This window comes from Elephantulus edwardii, unplaced genomic scaffold (assembly GCF_000299155.1).
Source record: "Elephantulus edwardii isolate Elephantulus edwardi_28Jun2011 unplaced genomic scaffold, EleEdw1.0 scaffold00009, whole genome shotgun sequence".
Taxonomy (NCBI): domain Eukaryota; kingdom Metazoa; phylum Chordata; class Mammalia; order Macroscelidea; family Macroscelididae; genus Elephantulus; species Elephantulus edwardii.
Genome location: NW_006399759.1, coordinates 31,486,587 through 31,492,612, shown reverse-complemented (window position 1 = coordinate 31,492,612; position 6,026 = coordinate 31,486,587).

Below are 6,026 nucleotides of genomic sequence, written 5' to 3'. Positions count from 1 at the left end.
CTCACAACACTTCAGTAAAGGGGAGGAGGGACATCTATAAGAACCAGGGGAAAGTTAAGGAGAACTCAGTCAAGAAGTATAACTACCAGAGGATGAATTATGTTTCTGGATGACCACCGCTATTATTTTAACAAATGGACTTAGTGAATATTTCTTTTAAAATTGATGAAAATGTACTTTGAAAAATGAAGAACTAATTAGACATGTTTTTAAAAGACTGTCAAAAATTGGCTCATATTATCAAAATCAGATTTATGAGCAAAGGAGCAGCATACATTTGGTGTGAAGAAATCGGACATGAGCACAGTTAGAGCTGTGAACGTCAATCTTGTATAACATGACTGTGTGCAGGGAAATAAAGGGCAACTGCCCAGAGCTCAAACTGTCGTTGTGAAAGACAGAGAAAAGTTGCCCACAGAGACAGAGATCAATACCGATCAAGTAACGTGGTGTTTCAGTCAATTAAAGCAATAGGATTTAGTGTCATCTGATATAAACCCCTGTTCAGCTGTCTAGTGAAGGTTATTCACTAATGATGTTGTTTTTGTTGTTAGATGTCATCAAGTTGACCACCTTTGAAAAACACAACTGAAATTTTCCCTATCTTGTGCCATCCTCATCATCTCTGATATAATTGAGTTTATTTTGACATTTTACCAATTCACTAATGATAGATACATGTTAATTTTACAAAATTTCCTTGTGTTGTCATTCTTATTTGGTTTTCTAAATATACAAAATTTGCTATTAATACTGTGTGGCGAAATAATAACTGATTCAAAGTTATCTCATTTGAGAATGAGGGGGATGTGTGTGTGTGTGTGTGTGTGTTTGTGTAAGAACTCTACATTGAATTAGAAATAAAAATGTACTAATATTTTATTAGGGGGCTCTGGTGGCCTAGTGGTAGGAAACTGTACTATAGCCCCAAAGGCACAAGGTTCTCTGGGGGAGAATGATGGGCTATGTGTGATTCACTGTCTCAAGGCACATAACAAGAACAACAAATGTGTAATTTAGTGACTCTGAAACCCCACTCACTGGAGGGTCAGCTACAAGTCAGTTCTGACTCTACAGCACACAACAACAGTTTTGTATTAGGAGCTATGGTGGTATAGTCCATATGGGGTTACAATAAATCATGATGGCCGTTTGACTCCATCAAAGACGGACAATCTTCTCCTATATTATTTATCTCTGAAAATCCACTCTCAGCTTGATTCCAGGTCAACAATAATAATTTGTAGGTACTTTTATATTGCTGCTTCAAAATTGTTCCTCAGTTTAGCTAGATTTAAAAAAACAAACACACATTTATCATATTACAATTTTCATTCATCTTTTGACTAAGAATTTTCTACAGATAGGGTGATCAACTCTTCCTGGCGTTTCCAGGACTTTTTTTTTCCTTTAACATTGCAAGTCCCAAATCTCAGGAACCTTGTATATTTCATTCAAATTGGCGTGGTTGGCCATTCTCATACAGAGCTGTAATCATTTGTTGACTAAGCCATTGAAACACTTCAGTGGCAGTTGGCAGGATATAGTTTCTCTACAATTATTAATACAAGACCTCTGGTTCCTGACTGCCTAGTGTATAAGAAGATACCTCAGTATCTTGCCTTATGGTTCTCTATCAGAGTTGGCGTGTGAGGAATGCAAAATAATATAGGGGGGGAAAAGTCTTTTAAAAGGCAGATCTGATGGCCTAGTGGTAAGAAGCTGAGCTCCAATCCCGAAGGCATGCAGTTCAAGGCCACAAACTGCTATGCAGGAGGAGGATGGCCAATGTTCTCTTATGTGGCATACTGCCTCTGAAAACCTGCTGATGGGTCAGCTATGGTTTGGCTCCAAATCTATGGTTGTTGTTATTATGGTACACAACATCAAACAACAACAACCTGACAATGAAAGTATTACCCAACCACATTTGTAGTATTCTCTTCATTAAATGCAAGTCCAGTCCTCATACTCGCTGGGAAATAAACAAGGGACAAAGCACTAAAAAGAAAAGATCATTGTGAATCATAAAGGAAGTGAGAACCATAAATGTAGGAAAATTAGATATTGTTAAGAAAGAAATAGAATGTATAAATATTGATATACTAGGTATTGGTGAAATGAGAGGGACTGACATGGGACATTTTGAGTCAGACGATGGTATGATTTACTACGCTGGAGATCAAAAGGTGAGAAAAAAAGGATGCTTTCATAGTTTAAAAAGTCATTTCTAGATCCATCTTGAAATACAATATTGTGAGTGACAATAAAATAGGTATATATATGCATACAAGGAAGGCCAGTGAATACTACCATCATTCAGATATATGCACCAACAACCAGAGCCAAAGAAGAGGAAATAGAAGATTTCTACCAACTTTTGCAGTCAGAGATCAGTTGAGCATGAAATCAGATTCACTAATAATAATGAGTGACTAGAATGCAAAAACTGGTAAAAGAGAAGGATTGATAGTTGGAAAACATGGACTTGGTGACAGAAATTAAGCTGGATAGAAAATGGAATTTTGCACAAACAATGATTTATTCATTGCAAATGCATTTTATAAAAAAATAAACACAGGCTGTACATACAGATTTTACTTGATGGTATGCATAGGTATCAGATTGATTATATCTGTGGAAAGAATCACTGGAGAAATTCATTATCAGCTGTGAAAACTAGGACAGGTGATGTTTGTGAAACAGACACCAACTACTCATAAGCAAGTTCAAGCTGAAGCTAAGAAAAATGAAATAAAATCCATGGGAACCAAAATATGACTTTAAGTCTATCCCACCTGAATTACAAACCCGTCTCAGGAACAGATTTGAAGCCTTGAACACTAATGAGTGAATAGCAGATGAATTATTGCAGGATATCAAGAATATAATCCAGGTAGAATGCAAAAGGTCATTACAAAGAGAGAGGAGGAAGAAAAGACCAAAACTTATGCCACCAGAACACAGAGAAGCCAAAGCAGAGGGAAGAAATCAAGACATTAAGGAGCTGAACAGAAGATTTCAAACGGCAGCACAGGAAGACAAAGTAAAATATTATAATGAAATGTGTGAGCTGGAGACAGACAATCAAAGGGGCTGAACTCTCTCAGCATTTAAGCTCAAGAAACTGAAGAACAAATTCAAGCATTGAGTTTCAATACTTAAGGATGTTTTGGGCAGAATATTAAATAATCTAGGAAGTATTAAAACAAGATGGAAAGAGTGTACAGAGTCATTGTACCAAAAGGAATTGGTGGACACAGAAGAATTTCATGAAACTAGATATGAGCAAGAGCCTGTATTGATGAAGGAAGACGTTCAAGCTATTCTGGAAGAATTGGCTAAAAACACAACGCACCAGGAATCAACAGTATAACAATTGAAATATTTCAACAAAGAGATGCTGCCCTAGATGTGCTCACCAAGTTGTGCCATTAATCTGGAAGACAACCGCCTGGCAAGCTGACTGAAAGGAGTATGTATTTGTTCCCATTTCAAAGAAAGGTAATCCGATGGAGTGTGGAAAGAATCGAACAATATCTTTAATATCACATGCAAGCAGACTTCTGCTGAAGATTATCCAAAAACAACTGGAAGAGCATATCAACAGGGAACTGCTAGAAGGGCAGACTGGGTTTAGAAAAGGCTGTGGTACTAGGGATATTGCAGCTAATGTTAGAAGGATTTTGACTGAAAGGAGCAAGTACCACAGTACTACTGTGTTTCATTGACTATGCAAAGGCATTTGACTGTTAGCCAAAACAAACTGTGGCTAACTCTCAGAGGAATGAGAATCCCAGAACATTTGTTTGTGCTTACGTGAAACCTATACTAGGAACAGGAGACAGTCCTCAGAACAGGACTAGGTTCACAATTGGGAAAGATGTACTTAAAACCTCAGCTTTTATGTGTATATATTTGCATGCCTATAAATTATATTTCCAAAAGATCTTGACTCAAACAGGAGCTCCAGCTGCTTTGAGGAATAAAGATGAGCAGTTCCCTCACTGAAGCATTTACAACATCAAAAATTCAATTAAAATTTACCATTAGTCAGAATCAATTGCACTTGATTTGGATTTGTCTTTCTGATCTAAATTTTCTTGCTCATATAAGTGGTCTTCTTATTCATTTGTTTATATTTGTAGCTGATCTTTAAAGTTTCTTTTGTTACTGTCATTGTTTGTTGTGCCATCAAGTCAATTCTGACTCATAACACCACCAGAACAAAGCTTTGACACTTCCCGTATTCTGTGCCATCCTAATAATCTCTGATAGACCTGATCCCTTTGCTACAATCATTGTATTAGTCCAGAGAGTCTAACTTTCTTTTTCCGACCCTCCACTTTTCCCAGCATGATGTCCTTTTCCAAGGACTGGCCCCTCCTGAAGGCATATCCAAAGTATGGCCTCTGTGAAGCATTCGGGTTGCATTTCTTTCAAGAAAAACTTGTTTGTTCCTTTAGTAGTTCATGAGATATTCTATGCTTTTAAGTGATTCAATTTCAGAGGGCGAACAACTGAAAGTTTTAAAAATAATAATTGAAAGCACATAAAATAAAGATCTAATGCATCAGTCTTTCTCACAGTCTTACTTTTCTGTAGCTTTCCTACTTTTTTTTACATTTTACTTCATCTTTATTCAGATTTTTTTTAAATACTCCAATGTAATTTTGCCATTTCTACATGTTACTTTTGTAATACGTTTTATATTATAATACTTATAATACTTCTCTATCAACCAAAGCCACCGTCTACTCTCTTCTAATTAAAGCTATTCCTTGAGGGTTAGCTTCAGTATCAATTTATGAGATTTTCTGAGCTATGGTATAATTATTAAGTAAGTGTCGTGTATTCGCTAGAATATATTAGCTTTGTGAGAATTTTCCATAGGCTTTTCCTGGTCCTAATCTAAGATCTTGTACAAGCAGTTTATCTTTAACTAGATAAGGGTGTACACATTCAATAATTAACTTGAATTCTTCTTCATTATTTTTTTTCCTTTCTAAACTGTGGTCATGGCCTAGTGGTAAGGAGCTGCACTGCCAAACTGAAAGCTATTGATTTGAATCCACAAGATGCTTTGCAGGAAAAAGATGAGTAGTTTCTTCCCACTTGATTTACTGCCTCTAAAAACCCATTGGTGGTCACTTATGATTTAGTTCTGACTCAATGGTATGTAACAACAACAACAACATACACACAAACATATAAACACACACACGTAGATAAACATATCTGGTTAGGGAATAGTTTACACAATGCATAGTTTGCTTTCATACCTTTATTTGTTGAAATTATTTTTCACATAAGACTAGACATATGCAGCTTAATGAAAAAGTATCTCATTTAAATACATATCAATTGAACTATAACTGAAAAGAGAATAGTAAACAAACAACAAAAATAATGCTGAAAACAATGACAAAACTTTTCTTTTTTTAAATTCTGTACTAGGATATTTTTGCACAGTTATTAACATATGCTGTCTTAAATATATTCTTGTAAAACGGCCTGAACAAAGCCTTATATCAATTTTTCTAGAGAAATAAAGGTGCAGACAGCACCCAGATTAAAAGTTTTTAATTAAGTACTGTCAAAGTAACATTATTCGTGTAACAATCCTATGAAACCTATTATGTTAAATATTTGAGAAATCTGTGGAAAGAACCGCTGGAGAAGTTCAATATAAGCTGTGACAACTAGGCCAGGTGCCGATTATGGAAGAGATCACCAATTACTCATAAGCAAGTTCAAACTGAAGCTAAAAAAGAAAGAAAGAAAAAAAAAAAGAAATAAAATCCACAGGAGCCAAAACATGACTTTGAGTCTATTCTATTCCCACCTGAATTTCAAAACCATCTCAGGAACAGATTTGAGCCCTTGAACACTAATGAATGAAGACCAGATGGCTTGTAGGAGGATATTAAAAATATCCTCCAGAAAGAAGGCAAAAGATCATTAAAAAGACAAGAGGGATGTCAGAAGAGACTCTGGATATTGCACTAGAGCACAGAGAGGCCAAA